This window comes from Protopterus annectens, chromosome 3.part1 (assembly GCF_019279795.1).
Source record: "Protopterus annectens isolate FY-2018-M chromosome 3.part1, PAN1.0, whole genome shotgun sequence".
In the NCBI taxonomy this organism is placed as follows: domain Eukaryota; kingdom Metazoa; phylum Chordata; order Ceratodontiformes; family Protopteridae; genus Protopterus; species Protopterus annectens.
This window is the reverse complement of record NC_056732.1, coordinates 1,496,923,840-1,496,947,854: the sequence shown is the minus strand read 5'-3', so window position 1 is coordinate 1,496,947,854 and position 24,015 is coordinate 1,496,923,840. Positions and strand designations below refer to the sequence as shown.

Below are 24,015 nucleotides of genomic sequence, written 5' to 3'. Positions count from 1 at the left end.
GTCTCCACCATATTCTTTTATGTTACAGACAAAGTTCAGGTCCTTAGATCTTGTATTTATGGTAGACTTTGACTTCAGAATATGTAGGCGATTCATAAGTGTGGGATTTGTGGATGACTTGGAAGCCAGGCATAGATCACCCCTCAGCAATCTATAGGAGACTGAGTATAGGGAAGGGGCTGTAAGGCACTCTGCTTAAGGCAGGTTTGTTACGCCATGCATCCTTTTGTAAGGAACCTTTCAGGTTGCTCTACTTGCTGCATATGCCTTGTCAGGTACATACCAAAGGGAGCATTGTACTCTATTATTGGTCTGTTGAGGGTGGAGTACAGTGGGATAATGACCTCTTTGGACCTTGATGCCTGGCCTTATAGGTTGTGCAACATAAAAGGATTTCCTCACCACTGTTGCCCCGTAGTGGTCAAGGTATGGCTACTTTCAATGTGCGTACCCAGATCCCTGACCACTGGGTTTGATTCATAGGGGTGTATTATCAACATGGTAATTAGCCGGGATAGGTGATTTCCCAAAGGGTACAAGTATGCATTTTGTAGCATTGAGTTTAAGACCATGGCACCATTTATTAGTCAGAGATGGGCCTTCTTGAAGAATGCTAGTGTCTGCAGGGGAGTTGATGATAACCTCCAGCTTAGCAATCTTCTGCAAACTTAGTCAGCCATTAACCTTCAGCATTTGCTTCCATTTCAGAGAAGTAGATGTCAAAAAGGGGCATGCCTAACACCGAGCCCTGGGGGACTCCATTAGTGACTGGCCTGTTGATGGAAGTGGCCTCACCTATTTTGACCTACTGGGTCCTAGCACTGAGCCATTTGGCTATCCAGTAGGTGATAAAGGGTTTATACCTAAATTATTGAGCTTGATTGAGTGGGGTACTGTATCAGAAGCTTTGGCCAGGTTGAGGTAAGCTGTGTGCACAGTCTTACCATCATCCAGTGCTTTGGTGACCCTCTCAGAAAAATCCACTAGATTTAATAGGCATGACCTTCCTTTAACAAAGCCGAACTGTGATGGGTACAGCATTTTGCAGGTTACCTATGTCCTCATTATTATGTCCATGATGATTTCTTCCATGGCCTTGCATGTGAAGCTGGTAAGAGTTGTGGGGCTGTAGTTACCTGGCTCAGTGGTTGGACCTCCTTTGTGCAAGGGAGTAACTGTAGTCCTCTTTCATTCCTTGCAGACAAAACCTGACTGAAGGATCCAGTTGAAAAGTGATTCAAGTGGACCAGAGAGGTCATGTTTCATGCTATTTATTAAACATCCCGGGATGTTATCAGGGCCCACTGATGCAGTGTTTTTGGCCTTGGAAAGTGCATTAGTGACCTGTTCTCTAGTAATGGTTGGAGGGATTGTGTTATGTGGTATTTCCTTTGGATTATTGGGGGGGGGGGGGAGTTGAGCTGAACATGTCAGCCAAAAGATTGGCAGTGGCCTTCGGTTCAGTGTGGGTGATGCCATTTACAATGTTCTATTTCATTGTTATGCATTTCCTCTGAGGTTACAGTCATAGTTTTAGAAAGTTTTGTGGTTGTCCTTTGCTTTATTTTTTCTTCGAATTTGAAGTATTAATTAACCCCCTTAACTGCCTGCTTAGATTGATCTACTAGCAGGATAACCGGTCCTTTTCTTGTCTGAAGGGACTGAGGTATGAGGAGAGATTTAACTGTAGTGGGAGGCTGTAACTTAGTGTCGATATTTAAATGTAATGAGTTTGACCTTGTAAAACAAAGTTTAGGCATAGAGCTTGATAAGCAATGCTAATAGATCAAATTACTGTTGATTTAAGATAAAGTTGAAATGTTTTCAGAAAATAAGAAAAGGAAGTGATTTGGAAACAGGGCAATCACATGGCGTAACCCCTTTAAAGGCATTAAAGGAATCAATTTATGGTGTAAATTTATTTATTTATTGACTTCTGATTACCAGGAAAGTCCAATTGGGTAGAAACCGAGTTTCAATGGTGGCCCAAGAAGAAAAGCTCCAAATTCGTACAAAAAAGTAGTCTTTTTTTTCTTGTCAAAATTTGCAATTTTCAAAAATAAAACTAAACATCTGCAGTTTAAATAATTATAACAAATTAAACATAATATAAAAACATTGCTTAAGAATTGATACAAGTTATATCACAATCATTTAATATTTAGAGAAATCGCATATAATTTGTAGAGAAATTAAAGGTAAGTTAGTCTAATACAAACAGGAACTGCAACATGTAGTGAGGGAAAAACAGGCTTATATTTAGAGAGAAAGTCAGGGAAGAGAATTGGATAGTAAGGAAGTAAGTGAAGAAGGGAAAATTAGGAGGTATAATGAAGGAAAAGGTACTTGTTCATATTTAGGGATATAGTTTATCCTGGTTTTGAGCAAGAATAGAGCCAGATTTTATCTAGGAAGTCTTTCAGAGTGGGTTTGAAAGATGGGAGGGAGAGTATTGACCTGATGGATACAGGTAAGGAGTTCCAGGCCTTAGCAACCTTATGTCAGTACAGACAATCCCCAGCAGATGTGATAGTATTGTAGACAGAATGGAGTTTTAGGTCACGGGATCACAGTGACAGACTGGAACATAGTTGTGTAGAATGTTTTTTAGTGCTAGACAGGCAGATGGATGCTGGATAATTTTATAGTTGGTAAGAAACTGTGTATATTTTAGTTTGTGAAGCAGTTCTAACCAATTTAGGCGTTTTAGTGCTATATAGTGATGGGTTCTAAAAGAGGTATTTGCTGCAAATTTAGCAACTTTGTTATAGCATTGTTCAGATTTTAATTTTTGTGAATTCTTGAGGTTAGTAAGGATGGGAGTACCATAAGGAAGAGCTCCACTCTTCCTTATGGTACTCTCATCCTTACTAACCTCTAGAGATAAGTATTAGCAAGTGTAGTTTTAGTTGCATCAATGAGAAGGTTTTTGGCTCTGTAAAGCATCCCTGGTTTCTGATGAGTTTTTCTTGTGCTTTTTTGTATATGCAAGGTGAATGATCCATTATTACCCATAATAATTTGCTATGAGAAGTGATTTCAATGATTGTGTTATCAAGACAGTTGGGATTAGATGCTGAGGAATTCTTGGTTTGGGAAACTATACTTTTATAAAATAAGAGTGGAACTGTATTGCACTTTCCAGTGGTGAGTTATTGGGAGAGGGGTTTGGATAGAAATTTTGGCCAGAATATAAAATTGCTTTAATGGATGTCCATAATTTTTAGGATTGTGTTTATTTTTTGTCTTCATTTATTTGCTTTTGCTACTATTATGAAGCATTCTTATGATTTCAAGATGTGGAGGTATCTTATATTGTTGCCATTTTTTCCATGCTTTTCCTAGCATTCTACTCTTTTTGCATATACCTATTGAAGTATTTGTTGCTAGTCTCCTTCCTTCTAGGAGATACAAGGCTATTTAGGATATTTAGAAAAGTTCTATTAAATTCATTTACAGCATCGTCTAAGGGGAGGAGTTGTAGGAAATTCCAGTTAATAGATGGCAATGTAATAATGAACATTTCTGGGTTAAACTTGGAAAGGATGGGTGTTTTATAAATTTGTTTAACTGGATATGTGAAATGTCTATTCATATAGATTGGGGGATGATCACTGAGAGAGTCTGACATTGTACCTGTGGTAGTGTATTTGCTAGGGTTTGATACTAGGATCCAGTCTAATAGGGAATTTTGATGTCTTGCTATAATGTGTGGGGCTATGAATTAGTTTTGAGAAACCATATAAGCTCATGCTATAGTAGAGGTAGGGAAGTTAGTTTATGTCTAACCAGTTGACATTCACATGACCTAGTAGTATTTTTTCTTGCCAAAATGCTGTGGATATCCAGTGTAGGATATTTTCCAGTATAGCTGCATTGTTGCCAGGAGGGATGTAAAAGACAGTGTTACATATTTGTTTATAATTGTTTATTTTGAGGAAAGCAATAAGAAGTTCTGCTGATCTGACTTTTGGTGTTGGTTTGATCTAAGGGGGAAATGTAGTAGTTGGGAAGTATTTAAGCAATACCACCACCTTTCCTCTTTATGCGGTCATTATGGATGATAATATAGCCAGGAGGTATAACTTTGAAGTTGTTTGTGCTGGGTTTAAGCCAAGTTAAATCTACAGTGAGAATGTCAGCTTTATGTTGGGTACTCCAGGCATGTAGTTCAGCAGTTTTATTTCTTATGCTTCTAACATTTATTGTAACAAAAATTAGATTACTAGGGTTGAGGATTGCCTGAGAAGTGTGTGGGAGAGAATTATCAGTTTATAGCCAGTACTAAGCAATTAACAAAGAGATACAAAGTAAAACAGGTTTTCTGTCATTTCCTGGGACTAAATAACTGGCATATGCAGTATAGTGTACTGGTCAAGAAAAAGGGAACTGTGGCCAACTTGGTAAGAGCTTCTTGGAGTGAATGGACTATTTCACAGAGACTTTCAATCACAGAGCAGGCATGTATTGACTAATTTTAAAGTTAATACACAACAAGGTTCTTCATGTTAAATGTGCTTACATTATACACTGACAAAATTCTCAGTAAACATGTAGGAGTAGGGCCTTTTAGCTGAGCTCCTGCAATATCGAGGTTGGATGTAGTGACTGTAGGCTCTGAAATGAAAAATGAGAAAAACTCTACTAAATTGTATTATTATATTAAGGCAATAAAGTTAGTACTTATTTTACAAAAAAGAGATGGGGGAAGGACCACCGTAAGTCAGACCGAGAGAATATAGGGTAAGTGTAAGAGAAGTGTAATGTTAAAAGGCAATAAATGTAAGGTCAAAGTAGTTTTAACAGGACGTATACTGATAGAACCACAGTAATAGAGCTGTATTGATCAAATTATCTGAACATGGCAGTACACTGATAAGAACAGCAGTAATGTGATTTAACCAGTAAGTCACAACGGTGTTATATATACCAGAACTCCAGCAACTCGCATTACATACATATGTGTTAAAGGGAAGCATGCTCAGCATACATAAAGCTTATTCGATCTGAATGAAATTGTTACAAATATAACACACTACCAAAATCATTTCACTGTTCTACACAGTCTTAGAACAAATAGAAATGTAGTAACATAGACACATACCTGCTGTATAAAAGAAGATGGTCACTGAGTGTAAGAGGAGACAACTCTGAGGGGATATTTAGTAATTAGTAATACATTCAGCTACTGTAACCATCCCACCCTCAGGTCAATTTATAAACGAGAATGATCAGTTTATACCTAGTAGAAAGCAATTAACAAACAGATACCAAGTAAAACAGGTGGCCTGCCATTTCCTGAGACTAAATAACTGGCATATGCAGTGTAGTCTACTGGTCAAGAAAAGGGGGAGAACACATATAACATAAAGCAAAATATAATGTTGATTGTGCCTCCATTTGATTTGACAAAATATGACTGCTAACTCTCGGAGCAAAGTGACCTTTCTGTAGTACCTTTTCACTCTAGCATGCTAATTTTTGATAAGATATTTCTTGTTCCCTCAGTGACCCTTACATTTTATGTCCATGTTTTCCTGTTGTGGAACGAGGGCTTATGGTTTTATAGCCAGTTGCAAGTAAAGACAGCCAGCGTAAGAGTTGCAGTTTTAATTTGGAAAGAACACTGAAATGCTTGCCACAGGATCTAAAATGTATGTAATAATTTTACAAAAAGATACCAGAATTATGAAACAGATCACTTTCAAAATAACGTCTCTGGTTTGGAATATAGCAGTAGCTATATTTTGTAGGTTTGCTTTCTTTTGAACCTTCTGTCAAAGTCTGTGCTTTTGATGTTTCCTCCGATTGTGGAGGTAACTGAATTTATAGCTTCCAGAAAAAGATACCCCCAATTTCTTGCTTTCATCTGGACTAAACATTTAGAGAACTGCTGTGGTAAGATGATTTTTGTTATAATCTGATGTGCTTTGGCAAGGATTCTTAACTGAAGCTGTACTTATGTCCTTTGAAACTATGTAGCATTGCGGCTAACCACATTACATAAATTCATCTAGGTGCCTTTTGACACATTTCACTTAGCTCTATATGTACTTTGCTTTTTTTTTTTTTTTGTTAATTAAACACATTTTTATTTGTTTGTCTGTTATGCTACTGGAATTTATCTTAAACTATAACTAGCTGTATTAATACTGGTTTATTTTGTTCATAAACCTATTTCCCCACATTAACTTAATAGAACTGTAATTAAAATGTGTTTATGAAAGTAAAATCTGTATTTATTCTGTCTTATTGTGTTAGAACTGTTAGCATTCTTTGTGATAATGTCAACATAATCTCATTTATGGTTATCTGTGCTTTCCTGAAAGGAGTGCTTTTTTAATATTGTGATTTAGGTGTGACAAAAATCTATGTATTCACACAATAACATTCTTCTTACTGTGGGCTGCTACAGTTGTTTATTCCAGGACACTGCTGACCTTGCTTCTGTCAATCTTTAGTTACACATAATCTTTGGTATACGACTTGCCAGAGTTTTCCATCTGATTTCTGAATGTTTTATAGGAGAGAATTCCACTGCTTACTGGTAGCCCTTAGCTGGCTACATGCAGTGTCATTCACACAGTGAGGCTGCTATATTACATTTTCAATCCGAGGTAAAAATGAACTACTCCAATTGTATTCTTTGTTATAACTGATTTTCATTACTGTGGAAATGGTGCTGTAACTAGAATGACAGTGTGTCCGGTACAGCTGTCTTGTCAGAGAATATAGTAGGAAAGAAATATTAAAATTGTTTTAATAAACAGTATCACGCTATTTTCCTAACTTTTTTTCTTCTCCAAAGGGAAGAAACATGCGTTTGCAGTAAGGTTGCCAGGCCTTTAGTACTTGTCTGTATGAATATGCAAATTAAGTGACTGAAAATTATTCCATTCTGACTGACAAGAGCTGGCTGGGGGTGTTTGTATACTTTGAAGTATTTATGACACATATTTGTGCAGTAAATTTGTAGTTAGAACAGCTGGTTAGAAATTGACAGTTGAGATTTTGAATCCGCATTACTAGAACAGATTAAAACTCTGAACATTATCTTCCCGTTTTAATTTGTCCAAGCCTTTTAGTTTTCTAGTACCATGACGGGAATAAACTCCATTCCTAACTCAACGTATAATTAAAGTTTATGATATTAGTATTGTTTCAGTCCAAAAGTGCATTTCGCAGCACCCACAATGTGCTTAGAATTGACTCCTCCTGTAATTCATATGGAGTTACATGTATTGGTAGGATGTTTAAACGTGATTGTAAATTCATTTTTATAAGACCCGTTGCTCCTGCTACTATCAGAACTGTCTGGGTATTTCTTCCACATTGCCTCATTTCTGCCTGCAAATCCTGGTATTTTATGACTTTGTCTCTGTATATAAGACAATGTAGTGACTGGGTGTAGCAATTTCAGTGATCAATGCTACTTTGTCTTCTTTTCATGGACTACTGTATGTGTTTTTTTGCATCTGTTTTCTGAATTGTTGGTGGTGGGTGATCCAATGTCATGTAAACTTCATCATTTTTTGTAATGCTTTGTGGCTCATGTTTCCGGTGCTTCTCAGCTACTTGTGTATTTTTGTGGCTCATGTTTCCAGTGCTTCTCAGCTACTTGTGTATTGTAATGTTTGCACAATCTCCAATGTGACAGTCTTGCCACATTACTATGCCATTCAGTATACAGGCCCTCTGCCATTAGTGTATGACAACCAGCAACAAGATGTGCAACTGTTTCCAGTTCTGTTTTACAAAACCTGTGTGTTTGTACGTTTCTCCCACTTATTCAATGGACTTTGGAAACCAACGTATATGTAGTCCACTACCCTGGGCCTGCAATATTAACCTTTCATCTTTTGGTTTAAATTCACCTCTCCTTAACCATTCCTGCATCAGATCCTTATCAACATGAGGTTGTTCCAAGAGTTTTCTGTACTTGCAACTATGTCTTTGCCTTTTCTGTATTTATTGCCTTCTCATCTGATCCTTCTCTTTATATTCTTTCTTTTGTTTTTGGCATATTCAGTTGCTGCCTGATTTTTGTCTATTCTGGTTTGGTTTCCATTCCCACTTGACACCAGTATGCTTCTGCTAAACTAAGCAGGGAAGTCCTCTTAGACATATTCTCCTCATGTTTAAAACCTGTCCCTATGTTGGATCTGGTGAAGTCAGCAGATATGTATGTAGTCCTATGATTGCAGATCTATTCATGTAATTAGTTTTGAGGAGGCCCATACTTCCTTTAGAATGATTAATATATAATCTTGGGATACACTGATTTTTATATAACATTTGATAAGCATGAGGCATTTTTCTTGTTTTCCTGTCTAACTGATCAATCAGTCATCCAAAACTTTTAAGTTAGAACAGGAAGAGCAAATTGGTTTATAGCTTGGACTTTGTTCCTAGATGTCAGGGCTGCTTTCTGTATTAATTTTAGTCTTCTGAAATATACCTTATGGAGTTTTGTTTGCATTTGTTCATGTTTTATTGTCAATCCTTACTCAGTTCCCAAATATTTATATACTCCCTCCTGCTCAAGTTATATCCCATTCCTGTCCCAGACTGATATTTTCTTGGTGTTGCAGCTTTCCTGTTTTAAATGTTGCCTTTGCACATTTATCAAGACCAAATTACATTCTTGTATCATCTGAGAAAATTTTAACCACTTCCAGTTGTGTTTTCAGTTCCTCATCTGTTGAACTATATGGTTTTAAGTCATCCACAAAAAAGAAGAGAAGTCTTTTACATTTGATTCTTTTTTTTTGGGAGCCAGATTGGGTTAAGGGCAAGACAGAAAAGTAGCAGTGACAGAATCATCCTGGAATATCCCCCTTTGAATTGTTATCCCTGGGATGATAATTTGCCATTTATCATGGCTTAACTGCAGAGTGGTTTGTCACTGTTTCATGGTCACTTTAATGTAATCGATCAATATAGGGTGTATCTGATACATCTGTAAGCACCCCTTTATCCATGAATGTGAGATGCTGTCAAATGCTTTTTTGTAATCTCTCCATGCCATACTTGGATTCCCCCCTTTCTACAGTTCTCCATTATGACTTTATTTAACAACAAGCGATCCTTTGTTCCACATGACTTTTTTGTGTTATCCTTTTGTTCTATTGCCACAATTGCATTTTCTTCTAAATGACTATAAAGTCTGTTGGCATGAATTCCAGTATGTAGCTTATACATTGTCGGAAGACAAGTTATTGGCCTATAGTTTTTATGATAACTTGCAGGTTCACTCTTAAGGAGGAATATCATTTTTCCAGTTGTTAACTAGGTTGGTATCTGTTCAGGATGCATATAAAAGTAGTTCTTACTCTGGGCTAAATCTTCTTGTAAAGATGTTAATACTTTTAGCCAGAAATTAGGTACTGCCTCTGGGCCTGGAGATTTTAAATTAGGAGCTTCTCTTATTTTTTTTTTTTTAGGTACTTGCGTATTATCGCAACCAGATTTTCATGGTAGTAGTGGTTACTTCCCAACATTAAAATCTGACCGTTGATGTTACAAGTCATACAATTTGTTTTCTTTCACACTTACAGTTGTTGTACTGCAGGGTTATCAGTAAAAATTAAAAACTACATTTGGCTGTTTATGTATGCACTTCCCCGGCAGCATGTCATGTGAAACCTATCTTGCCCATGCAAAACACTGTTTTGAAGCACTCCTGACTACAATCTGTGACAACCAAGAAGACAAAACCAGGAAATGAACAATCCACATATTTTCTGTAGTAATACCTTCCAGAAACCAGTGAAGTACAATCTGTTTGTCTGAGGATACCACCATCAACAACACAAAATTGACCCACTGCTGAACAAACCCCAGAATCACCTGTCAACATCATCCACCAACATTTTTGAAAGCCATTCCTTACTGCAACTTGCTGTTACCAAAACTTTCCTTTCAAGTCTGTATGCAAAGTGTTAGACATAAAGACATTACCTAAAGCATTTCCATATGTGGCGTGGGTGCTTTTCTTGGCATCATTCTTTCCTTACAGTTACAGTATTCATTTCGGCAGTAACGCAGCAGCCATGAGAAATAAAGTGTGCGTGTGTAATGCACAAAAACAAGGAGAATCTCACATTTATTTATCTTCCAAAATATTTCCCAAACTTGTTTTTCTTTAGTAAAGAAGTGAAATTACACCTTGCGATGTTTCCCGTACTCCATTTCTTTGCAGCATGTGCGTTTCGCAACCGTGAAAATTTGGTTGCGATAATACGGAAGTACCTTTTTTAATTTCTGTGGCTGACACTTCTTTCATAGGTTCATAGGTAAGTACTAGGCTATCTGCCCAAGGGCATTTATAAGCCTAGCCAGAGTGTTTTGGCTTTCTCCACCCCCTTAGATTAGTTCCCTGTGCCTCTGACCAGCAGAGCCATTAGTTCCCTGCGCCTCTGTCCAGCAGAGCCACTGCAGTGATCCCCGGGGTAAATTTCCTGTTTCCCATCCACCCATCAAGGTTTCTCTTGAAGAGTGCTAGTGAGGAAGGGTTTTCTGTTTCATATCCTATACATTTGAAATTCTTACTGTCTGTTTTTACATCTTCTATGTGACATGACTAATTTTATTTATTAGTATTTTTTTATTCTGTGTGAAAATCATACAAAATAGCTTTTAATGCATGTGTTGAATGGAAGATATTTTAGGAGATGTCTTGCACATCTGTAGCCTATCAAAATCGCATCATCCCAACAATCTTGTATTCCATTGAATGCTTAACATTTATTGGTATAATCCTCCGATGGCCAAGAAGGGAGTGCTTTCAGGATCTCCTGAGTGGTACAAGAAACTTTCACTTCATGGCCTACTAGTGATATCTCCCACAGCTTGGTAGAGGCATCCACCTCCATCTTCTAGCTTGAGCCCTGGTGTAAAGCTCTTTATTTGACCACACTTGTTTGCATGGATCTCTGAAGTGATTAAAGCTGCAGTGGCAAAGTTTGCCTCTAAGTGGCAGAGCTTAGCTTGAGTGGGGCAGTACCCTGGTCCGTCGGTTTGCAGGCGAGTCTGGTTTAGATCAGATACATCTACAATATAGGCTTCAGTTATTTTGTGATAAAGCTGCATGTTGTAGATGATTATGCTTATTGCAATCCCATGACCCAGCAGCTGCTGGTCAGGTTAATCCTTAAGAGTGCTGCAGCTACATGCTTCATTGAAGAACCTATTCCATTCATGGGATTTGAACCTCAGGGGAGATGGGCTTTCCTGTTTGCCAGAAGAGCTTATAAACTTTGTGGTATTTTTTCTTGGCAGATGCTCTTTGTGGTTGCTGCCGTCTCTGTATGGTGCATCTTGAAGCTTCAAGCCCTTGTATGCAGTGAACCCTGACTTACCTTTAACAGGGATAGGATGTCCCTCAGGTTGAACCTTTCCTCCCAATGAAAGATATAGAGGTTTTCCTGAACTAATCATTCAGTGTACCTTTTTTATGACAAGAAGCCTGCACAGGCAGAGAAAAAGGGCACTTTGTACCTTGGGTGTGCACTGGCGGCTTTGCTTTTACTTGATGGGTGTGTGTACATTTAGGTATACAACCCAGTTAACAACTTGTTTTCTTCTGGGAAGAACGAATGAAGGATTTATGGTTGCCACGCAAACATGTTTTTTCCATCTGCATCAGGTTGCCATCCATTGGTAAATTCTGCACTCAAAACCCTCTCCACTAGAGTGCTGCTGCCTGCAGTCTTGCTGTTGGAATGTCTCCTTTAGGGACATTTGTACCATGGCTACTTGGTCTTCAGTGCACATGTTCACCAGACATTATTGCCTTGACTGCCTTGCAGGAATTCCCACAATGCTTGTAAAATTGGTGCTATAGGACTTTGCCATCTGAGCTCTGGCCTTTAGCAGTTTTCTGGCTGCTTCCACCCTGGTGAAACAACTAGAGATTTATCTCCTCCTTGGAATATCCTTAACACTAGATGTAACAGTTATTTCCTTAACATATCAGTTGATACTAAAGAGGATTCATGCCTTCCCCCTGTGGATGAGTGGATCATTTACTAGCTGATGCTGTTAGGTGTAGTTTAAATGTCAGACGAGTATATTTTTATAATACTTTTTCGTAATGAGGTGTTAAATCTGCATCGTTATTTTTTGATTTACAGGAAGGTGCTTGATGATGGCAAGGGGGTAAGTAGTGGGCTATGAGGATAAGCACTTGCATAGTCTGCACATTACATTATAGAATGTATTGGTCAGTGTATGGCATCTCGGCGGTTTAGATTGTGCTAAAAAGGATGCCAAATTCTGATTGTTGGAGAATAAATACTAAACCTAGTACTCAAGTAAGGGCTTCCCATGGATAAACCGATACTGAAAAAACACGTCTATAACTGTCTTCTAAAGGTAGGATGTCTCAAGTCATTTGGACCATTCTTTTCCCACTGTTGGGAAGTCTTTCTGAACATACACTGCTTTCCCCTGGATCTAGGAGTATATTGTATTGATGTTCTTTGTGTTTCACTGTTGCAGTTATCACATTTATTTATTTACATTTGTTGACCGGGAGTGTCCGACTGGACGTAGGTCCATTTTCAGCGGAGGCTCGGGGAGAAAAGCTCCACAGTTAAAATAAACAGACAGTAGTTGCATTGGATTACATAGCAATTAACAATTTAACATAGCAATTACTTACAACATATTTACAGATGAAGAACGTAGTCCATCAGTAGACAACTAGAATCTTTATCTGTGAAGTACATAACAGACATTGACAAATGTTACAATGAGAAGTTCCTGTTGTATAATAAGCACTAATCTTATGAGCATCTGAGCTTGCTGTAATCAAGGTAGTTAGTGGAGTGGAAAGAAAGGTAGTGGTTGGATTGGGGTGGGTGATATTAGAGTGGGAGTTGCAAGGGCATAGCCAGCATGTTTTTAGGTGCGCTTTTAGTAAAGTTTTGAAGTCGGTGCATGATGGTACGGAGGTAATTGTGGGTGGAAGGGAGTTCCATAATTTGGCTATGGTGTAATATGTATATGGTATAATTTGGGTTATCCCTGCCAGGGTAGCCCTCAGTTGGCCCAAATACCAGAGGCCTAGTATTTCTGCGTTGATTGTTGTCACTCCAGGACTGACGTCAGGTTGTCAGTGGTATAAAAACAGGCAGCCGACGCCATTATATCACTCTTTCTTGCTGAGAAGCCCAAAGCAGAAGCAGTTTGCACGAGTACCAGTCAGCCGCTACCTGAGTTTTTCATTTCCGGATTGAAGCTGATGTCTTCTAAAGCTAAGTACCCCATTGGGGATCCTTTTTTCTTGCTCTACCGATGTCAGAAAAAGTTAGCAATTGTCTTACCTGTGGAAAGCAAGTACAACACTGAGATTTTTTTTCCTACTGCGTCACTTGTCTAGGCCCAGACCATGACGTCCCCCGCTGTCACTTTTGTGCTTTGTTCAATGCCACAACTATAGATCGTCATGCCCGTATTGTAGCTAGATATTTTTGCTCTCAGTCCTCGAATTCCGATATGGCTTTGGTAAGCCATTTGACAACCGATCTTCTGAAAAAACATAAGGATAAAGGTAGAGACAGACCACGCAGATCCAAAACTGCCGACAACACTTCCATTAAGCTAGTCATCAGTTCTCCGGTCCTCAGTGAGGTGCTTTCGCAGCCCCTGATGCCTGCTTCTGTGGATTTGAAGGCCACTACCGAGACCCATTTGGAGTCCGGTATGCTGCGAGACTCTTCTTTGACTAAGGATCCTGTGGATGTCTCTACCTTGGATGGGTCCGGAGCTGCTGAGCAAGCACTGGCTTCCGAGGAAGTACTTCGCACTACCGATACTTGACACAGACAGACTTCTATTGCATCTACAGTTCTTTCTAAAACTACCGAGTTTCTAAAGCCCAGGGTATGAAATACACCCCAAAAAAATGATGACCCAAGCTCAGGACCTTGCTTCCTTGCCTTTGTCTCAAATGCATAAAATGCCGGAAGACCTTATAATGCTCATCAGGGGAAGCCAGGCTTCCCCTTCCAAAAGAAAGAGACTTGTCCCTTGTATTTTTATCTGAACAAGAGTCCGATGACTCTGATGCATCTGAATATGAAGATATCATCTCTGTGTCACTGCTGGACAGAGGCACAACAAACTAATGGGCACAGTATTTTTTCATATAAGGGGTGGCGTAAGCCACAAAAATTTGGGCTAGGCTTATAAATGCCTTAGGGCAGATAGCCTAGTATAAACCTATGAACCTATGCAACCCCTCACTGCTTATGAGGATTTTGATGCAGAGGAATCCATCCCTTCAGCCTCCCCACCTGAGGACCTTTCCTTTTGGGGAAACCCTACATACCTTAAGGGAGTATTTCCAATGGGAATGTCAGGACTATCCTCAGTTAAAAAAAAAGAGACTCTGGTAATTCTTAGATCTTCTACTGCAGAGACCTCAAGCCATTCCTCATGTCCTGAATGTTGTGGATGATGTCTTTATGGGATCTAGTCTGACCCCTGATGCCCTCCCTCCTGGTCCCAGGAAACCTGACAGGTACTATAGAGTCCCTGACTCTCACAAATTTCTTTTCAAAAATCCTACTGCTGACCCCGAGGTCATCTCTCAAGGACCTAAAGGAATCAAAGCAACTTCAGCTAAGAATCCCACCCCCTCAGATAGGGATTCCCGAGCATTAGACAGTTGTGCTAAAAAAAAGTGTGCACCTCTGCTACTCTTGATATTAGAGCATTAAATTGTCAGTTCCATATGCTGAAATATCAGCAACATACCATGGAACTCCTCAAACAAAAAATATCTTCTTTCCCTGCTTGTGCAGAAAATAGAGTTACAAGAGTTAATGCATTCTACAAGTCCAGTGACTAAGCACACCTTACAATGTTAGTCTTGATGCCTTAGAAGCATCTTGCAGGGCAGCAGTTACTGGTTCTGTGCTTAGAAGACATGCTTGGCTTAAGGAACAGACATTGCCAGACCATGTCAAATCCAAGTTATTGGATGCACCCTTGCACAAAGAACTTATTTGGCTCCAAGGCAGACGAGATCCAAAAAAAGATGGAAGAAAAAGCTAAATCTATGCAGGCAGTTAAGGACTTCTTACAGGTCCAGCCACTGAGGTTCAGTAGGCATTTCCCCTCCAAGCACTGGTCCTTTCCTGCCCCCCCCCCCCGGTCAGCTCAGCCCAGATCCAGGGGAAGCAGGCCCCCCAGACAACAGCCCCAGGGAACCCAGAGATCTAAGCAATGGAGTTTCTCCTGTTTAAAACCAGGGAGTGCTAAGCCACCCCCTTATGGTAAAAGCTTACAATGACTTTACTCTTCTACCCCCACCTTCTGCCCACCTGCACTTGCCCCTAGGATGAAAACTCTCCTTCTACACAAGCAACTGGGCCACCATTACTAATGACCACTGGGTCCTCAACATAGTGTTCCAAGGATACATATTTTATTTTCACACACTGCCTACCCCAAAAGGGCTCCCAGATCTAAGCCCAAACCAGTGGACATAGGCCAAAAAGCAAGTCCTTTCCCTCCTCTCTATGAGGACAGTAGAGCATGTTTCTGCAGAGCAGACAGGCCAAAGTTTCTACTCCAGACTCTTCCTGGTACCTGGAAAAGAGGGAACATGGCGCCCCATCCTCGACCTATCCAATCTATTCATTCTGGTGATACCAAAATTCAGAATGCTCATCCTCCAGCAGCTTTTTCTTATGCTTTCCAAGGATACCTGGTTAGAGACCCTAGACCTAAAAGAGGCCTACCTACACATCCCAATCAGGGAATTGTGCAGGAAATACCTACGTTTCAGAGCAGGATCACTGCACTTTCAGTTCTCTGTGCTTCCCTTTGGCTTATCCACTGCTCCCAGAGTTTTCACAAAATGTCTGGCTCCTGCCATTGCTTTTTTGCAGGCAAAGAAATATTCAGATGTATCCATACTGAGATGACTGCTTGATTCAGGCAGACATTCAGGAAAAGTTGCTAAAGCACCTGACCTTTGTAAAGGACCTACTGACCTCCCTGGGGTATACTATGAATGAAAAGAAATCAAAACTGGTTACCCGTTCAAAAAATTGTATTCCTGGGAGCAAGCCTGGACACAGCATCCCAGATGGTGTTCCTTACACCAGAAAAACAAACCTACTTCTCTCAACTAGCCACCAGGACCCAGTTATCCGCAAGGAAAATCCTGCAAGCTCTAGGGTTCATGGCTTCTTGCATACATTTCATTCCATATGCCAGACTGCATATGAGGAAACTACAGTGGTACCTAAAAAATCCTTGGTGTCAGCACTCTCAAGACTTGGAAACTCTTATACCAGAGATAGCTTGCCTAAGGAAAGATTTTCTTTGGTGGGCAGCAGCATGCTGCCACAACAAGGTACTTCCCTTCTCACTACCCCATGCTGCCCAGACCCTCACCACAGATGCATCAGACTATGCCTGGGGTGCACACCCAGACGGCAGGTGCATTCAGGGCCAATGGAGCCCAAATCAAATACATCTGCACATCAACCAAAAAGAGGTACTAGCTGTTCAGCACACCCTGACAGCTTTCAGACCCCTACTCTCCCCGGGGCCTCTGCTGATCACAACAGACAACACCACAGTGATGTGGTACATCAACAAGCAGGGAGGTACTTACTCTTATCTTCTGTTGCAGGCTCGCCATGACCCTTTGCACCCGGCTGCAGCCATGCAACTACGCCTGTTAGCACAATTCCTGCCAGGTTCCATAAACTCTCTGGCAGACAACCTAAGCAGAAACCTGCTAGACATGCACAAGTGGCAGCTAGACCAAAGAACCTTCACCCTTGTAACCCAGAAATGGGGCACCCCGAATGTAGACCTCTTTGCCTCCCACTCCAGTCACCAGCTCAGCAAATTCTTCACCAGGGAACCTCTCACAGCAAGGCCTGGAAAGTGGATGCTCTATCCTTCCAGTGGGTGAACCTCTCTGTCTATGCATTTCCCCCCTACCACTCATTTTAAGGGTACTGATCAAAATAAGGGAGGAAAAACCAAGGATAATTCTGATTGCCCCAGACTGACCACTGCAGCACTGGTACCTACTACTGCGCAGCCTGTTACCCCTGCTACCATGGCACATACCTCAGATCCCAACACTCCTGACCCAGAGGAATGGAGAATTCATGCATCCCAAATTGCAGACCCTCAATCTGGCAGCCTGGCTTATTCCTTGACCTCTTCTCAAGCTGCAAGTCTAAGCAAACAAGTTCTAGATGCTCCAGCACTAGAAAGTCTTATGCTGACCAGTGGAAAAGGTTTTGCACCTGGATCCAGGTTAATTGAGCCGGATTGGCGCAGCCCACCCTACCTCTCATCCTGGATTACTTTGCAGACCTGCTACACAAAGGTCTATCCTTCTCTTCTATTAAAATTCATGCCTGTGCCATCTCTGTTCATTTCAGCACAGAGCCACCTCTTTTCTCGCACCCTCTCATCAAGCATTTCCTAAGAGGGGCTAACAACTTGAGGCCACCCAGAAGAGCTCCTACCCCAGCTTGGGACCTAAACTTGGTGTTGGAAAAGTTCACTCTGCCCCCCCCAGAAGAGCTCCTACCCCAGCTTGGGACCTAAACTTGGTGTTGGAAAAGTTCACTCTGCCCCCCCCCCCCTTGAACCTGCAGCTTTAGCAGAGTTAGAATTTCTCCCTTGGAAGACAGCCTTGCTTCTGACCATCACTTCAGCTAGAAGAATATCAGAGCTACAAGCACTTATGGCTGTAGAGCCATTCATCATTTTCCATGCTGACAGGGTCTCCCTCAGGACTAACCCGTCCTTCATGCCAAAAGTGGTGTCCATCGTGGCTCTCAACCAGTCCATTAATTTGCCCATTTTTTCCCTAACTCACAAAACAAGGGGGAAAGGATTCTGCACTCTCTGTGCACAGACAGCTCAGATTCTACCTAGACAGGACTAAATCTTTTAGAAAAATTGATCAACTGCTAGTCAGCTTTGTTGCAGGAGCAGAGGGCAAGGCCATAATACAAATAAACAATTTCCAAATGGATATCACATTGCATCCATTTCTGCTACAAGCATCACAGAAAACCTCCCCCCAAGGGGGTCAGGACACATTCCACCAGAGCAACCTCCACCTCTGCAGCTTTCCTCAGAGGGGTCCCCACCAGGGACATCCTGGAGGCTGCAACATGGACTTCTATTCATACCTTCATCAAGCATTACCACCTGCCTATCTTCACCAAATCTAGGGCCGGCTTTGCCACTGCAATCTTGCAGGGCATCCTAACCAGCCCCCAGTCTTCTTGACTGCCTACACCCTTTTCTTCAGCTTTGGGAATTGGCCCAAATGTGATCACTGCAACAGTGAAACAAGAACATAGTACAGTTGTGTACACTTACCATAAATGTAGATGTTTGAGTGTATTCACTGTTGCAGTCCTGGTTTACCTCCCTCCATCTCCCTTGTGTGTGTGTGTGTGTGTGTGTGTGTGTGTGTGTGTGTGTGTCTGTCTCTCTCTCTCTCTCTCTCTCTCCTTACAAGGAATTTTTGGTATTTACTTTCTGCTAGTGGTCTTCCACCATAACCTAACTCCTTATGGGGGGCTGCTGACATTTAGGGCAAGAAGAACTGATGTAATGGCGTCGGCTGCCTGTTTTTATACCACTGACGACCTGACATCAGTCCTGGAGCAACAACAGCCAACGCAGAAATACTAAGCCTCTGGTATTCGGGCTGACTGAGGGCTACCCTGGCAGGGATAACCCAAATGTGATGACTGCAACAGTGAATACACTCTAACGTCTACATTTATGGTAAGTGTACACAACTGTACTTTCTTAATCCTTAGCAACAAATGCACATTTTATTTCAGAGCACCCAAAGTTGGCTTGAACTACATCAGATATTCAGTCAGTGGTAATAAAATGTCTTTGGCAGTTGCATAAAAAAAGGTAGTTTTATGCCTTTGTCAACAGGAAGCAGGTGCGCCTCCATATGTCTCTTTAGTCTTGACTTTGTTTCCTTAACTTATTATCTAGTTGTCTTACCATTTGCTGTGTTGCAGTGACTGCATGTGCCCAAAGCATCACTTTGTAGTGTGATCATTCTGTTTATTTTAGTTTGTATTTGTGGATTTATTTGCAGTTCCTGCATTCATTATCCTTTGGCACAAAATCATGCAGAGCAATTTACTGCCATGGAGTACTGAAGCACTAATATTAGTGTTTAGTAGGGGACAATGCAGCTCTTCCATGCCTTATTACTGAAGGTGTGCCCCACACTCCAATCTTTAAATATACTACCTCCAAGGTTTTATCACCTTGGTGAAAAGTGACATACAGGTTTGCCCTTTTTGCCGAGTTTCTCAGCCCTCAGAAGTAGTTTATTTTGTGTGTGTGTGTGTGTGTGTGTGTGTGTGTGTGTGTGTGTGTGTGTGTGTGTGTGTGTGTGTGTGTGTGTGTAGTGGCAAATAGCATGCACTGATGTTCATTGTGTTTCACTGTTGCAGTCATGACTGTAGGGTTCTCCCTCGCCGGCAGGCAGTCCTCGGTCGGCCAGAATCCCAAAGTCTGGGTCCGGCGTCGGCTGCTTAGCCATGCTCTCTGACGTCAGAGCGCCAGGAGTACAAAGCTGACAGCCAACGCCATGTTCTCCAGTCTTTCTTGCCGTGTGGTGATGGCAGTTCGCATTTGCCGGTCGGCTGACTCCTGATAATTTTTTCTAAACGTACTTCAGTCCGAAGACTTTCTTCTCCTACTCAAAAGCTAAGTACCCCGTTGGCGAAACTTTTTTCTTGCTCCAGTCCGATGTCAGAAAAAGTTAATAATTGTATTTCTTGTGGGAAGCAAATACCTCATAAGGATTTTCATTCTTACTGTATTCCTTGCTTAGGCCCTGACCACGACATAGCTAGTTGTCGGTTTTGTGCTAGATTCAATCAACGTACGATTAAACGAAGGTACGATTTTGCATTTCATTACTTCGGTAGGCGTTTTAATTACAAAATGTCATCTGATTCGGTTCCGGCTACTGGAGTTCAAAAACGACGCAAGGACAAAGACAGGCCTCCGAGGTCCAAATTGGACGATATTGTACAAGCAGAGCCAGCTTCAGGTTCGGCCATCATCAGTGAGGCGCTTTTGCAGCCCCTGTCGGCCATTTCGGAACCGATGGCCGAAAAGGAATCCCACGAGGAGCCAGCTAGGCCTTTGAATATTTCTGTTGCAGGACCTTCGGACAACGCTCCTTTGGATGGGTCCGGAGCCTCTGTGCAGGTACCGGCTTCCGAAGGGGTTTTCAGGCCTACTCATCTTCTGATAAAGGCAAGGCCAAAGACAAAGGCAAAGACTCCTTTCAAATCAAAGACTACAGTCCAGGCCTCTTCTGATCCGGCACCCAAGTCTCAGAAACAATTACTTAAGATGGCGGAGGACTTACTATGATTAGGGGTTCACATCCCACTCCAGATAAAAGGCCTAGGCAGGAAGTGTATTATGACTCCTCTGATCAGGCTTCAGTTTCTTCCGTTTCTTCTTCTGATCAGGAATATTCTTTCCCTCCTTATGAGGATTCTGATGCTGAGGAATCCATTCCTTCAGCTCCCCCCCCCCCCCCCCGAGGATTTCTCTTTTGGGGAAACTTTACATGAAATGAGGGAACATTTTCACTGGGAAGGACAGGAGTACTCGGAATCTAAGATAAGACTTAGGGATTTTCTTCTTCTTCCCCAACATAGACCTCTGGCTATCCCCCCTATTTTGGATATTGTGGATGATGCTTTTTCGGAGGCTAACTTAACTCCTGACTCTCTTCCTCCTGCTCCTGTTAAGCCAGACAGATATTACAGGGTTCCTGATTCCCACCAGTTTTTATACAAGAATCCTACTGCTGATCCTGAAACCATTTCCCAGGGTCCTAAGGGGGTTAAGGCCGCTACTGCTAAAAAAACCCATTCCCACTGAGAAGGATTCCAGATCTTTAGAAAGATGGAGTAAAAAAGTGTATACTTCTGCTACTTGGGCTTTAAACTGTCAATTTCATATGCTGAAATACCAGCAATTTCTTCTGTCTGTTTTGAAACGGAAGCTATCTTCCATTTCCGCCTGTGCAGATGATAAGGAATTGCATGATTTAATGCATGCCACTGAACAAGTTGGGAAGCATGGTTTACACTGTGGATTTGATGTCTTTGAGGCTTCTTGTAGGGCTGCTGCCTCTGGTACAGTCATTAGAAGGCATGCTTGGTTAAAGGAACAAAACTTGCCAGATCAAGTAAAAGCTAAGTTATTGGATGCTCCTGTTGAGCATAATGTTTTGTTTGGACCTAAGGCTGAAGAGGTGATTAAGAAGATGGAGGACAAGGCAAAATCCATGCAAACGGTTAAAGATTTCTTGCAAGTACAGCCCCCCAGATTTAGTAGGAATTGGCCTTCTAAAAATTGGTCCTTACCCAATTCAGACAGGCCTCAGAGAGGTAGATACAGACGCTCCAGAGGAAGGCCTCAAACGCAAGCCTCTTATAGACCAAGACAGTGGGCTGCTTCCACACCTAGGGGAGGAGAGGACAGGTCGCAAGCTCATAGAAAACAGGCTCAATGACTCCCTCGGTTGGGCTGCAGGAACTTCTTGCCTGGAAGCCCCTCTCGGAGGAAAACTTTCTCTTTTTCACCTAAATTGGACTCATATAACCCAAGACAAGTGGGTTCTGGATGTGGTTTCAAGAGGTTACAAATTCCATTTTCATACCCTACCAAGACCAAGCGGATGGCCGGATCTTCCAAAACATCAGTGGTTAGAGGCCTTAAACCAGGTGGAAACTCTCTTGGCTATGAAAGCCATAGAACTGGTTCCACTTTCAGAGATGGGACGAGGTTTTTACTCGAGGCTCTTTCTAGTCCCCAGAAAGCAAAATTCATGGAGACCCATTCTGGGTCTGTTGGCCTTGAACACTTTTCTCGAAATGCCAAAATTCAAGATGCTTACTCTGCAGCAGCTTCTTCCAATGCTGACCAGAAATGCATGGATGGTAACTCTGGATTTAAAGGAGGCATATTTACACATTCCCATCAGGCAGGAATGCAGAAAATACCTCAGGTTCAAGGCCGGATCGAGGCACTATCAATTCTCTGCACTGCCCTTTGGATTGTTTACTGCGCCCAGGGTCTTCACCAAATGCCTGGCTCCAGCAGTAGCTTATTGCAGACTCAAGGGAATTCAAATTTACCCTTATCTGGATGACTGTCTTATTCAGGCAGACAGCAAGGATGTCTTACTCCAGCATCTAGAATTTGTCCAAAATCTTCTCAAGTTCCTGGGATTCACTGTAAACATAAAAAAGTCAAATTTGATACCTTCACAACAAATAACCTCTCTGGGTGCTCTTCTAAATATAACTCAGATGGCATTTCTGACATCCGAAAAACAATTACAGCTGGCTTCAACTTTCAAAACCTTGGCAACTTTAACTCCGCTTTCTGCAAGGAAATTCCTGCAGGCTTTGGGTTACATGGCCTCCTGCATCCTTCTCGTATCCTATGCAAGACTACATATGAGGAAAATACAGTGGTACCTAAAAAGTGTATGGTCTCAGCATTGCCACAGTTTAGACATACAGATCACCGTCCTACCTTGTCTTCAAAAGGAATTCTTTTGGTGGTCCAAGGCATGTACTCTAAACATAGGAAAACCTTTCAGTCTGCCTCCAGCCACTCAGATACTAACCACGGACGCTTCAGATTGTGCATGGGGAGCCCATTTTCTGGGCAACTGTCTGCAGGGCCTTTGGACAAAGGATCAGAAGCACCTGCATATCAATTTAAAGGAAATGTTAGCCATTCAGAATGCTCTATGGGCTTTCAGGAATCTTCTACAACCAGGACAGCTACTGATACGGACAGACAACACCACAGTTATGTGGTACATAAACAAGCAAGGGGGATCTCATTCCTATCCCCTTTGCAGACTAGCCATGAATCTATGGAACACAGCTCTAGCTTGCAAACTGGACCTTCAAGCTCAGTTTCTACCAGGGAAGCAAAACTTCCTGGCAGACAGTCTGAGCAGAAACCTGTCGGACCCACACGAATGGATGTTGGATACCGAAATATTCAGGATGATTACAGCAGTCTGGGGATGTCCTCACATAGACCTCTTTGCATCCCACCTCAATCATCAACTACAGATTTTTTGCACCAGGACTTTCCACGAACTAGCTTGGAAAGTGGATGCACCATCATTCAGTTGGAGAAACCTCTCTGGGTATGCCTTCCCGCCTCTACCTCTTCTTCCACGGGTGTTATTAAAGATCAAACAGGACAAGCCCAAGATGATAATTTTGCTGGCCCCAAATTGGCCTCGACAGTTTTGGTACCCATCACTGAAAAACCTTTGTCTGGAGCCCCCTTGGGTATTACCACAGATTCCGAACCTTCTGTCCCAACACCACACTGCACTCCCATGTCCAAACTCTCAGCCTGGCGGCCTGGTTAATCCAGGGTCTTTGATTCATTCTCTTCTACCCAAGCAGGTTATGGATGTCATTTTAGAAGCCAGACGTCTTAGCACTAGAAAATCTTATGCAGGAAAATGGAAAAGATTTTGCTCCTGGATGCAGGCTCAGGATTCAGATCCTCTTATTCCTAACATTCCTCTGATTTTACTCTACCTGACGGACCTCTTACATAAGGGTCTCTCCTTCTCTTCCATAAAGATCCATGCCTCTGCTATTTCTGCTCATTATAATTCAGACCCTCCAATCTTTTCCCATCAGCTCATGAGACAGTTTCTCAGAGGAGCTAAGAATTTAAGGCCCCCTAGATCTCCACCCATTCCTGCTTGGGACCTCAACTATGTTTTGGAAAAACTCACCTTACCTCCTTTTGAGCCTGCTGCCACATCTGACATCATGTTTTTATCTTGGAAGACAGCCATCCTGTTGGCTCTTACCACTGCCAGGAGAGTTTTGGAGTTGCAAGCTCTCATGACTGTGGAACCTTATATTATTTTTCATCAAGACAGGGTGTCTTTAAGGACTAATC

General features: G+C 41.7%; 1 protein-coding gene across 1 annotated transcript in view; it reads left to right on the top strand.

Annotated features, from left to right (window-relative positions):
* The window catches only part of ACAA1 (acetyl-CoA acyltransferase 1), a 353,926-nt gene that overhangs the window by 76,392 nt on the left and 253,519 nt on the right, over window positions 1-24,015 (top strand). The window lies entirely within an intron of this gene.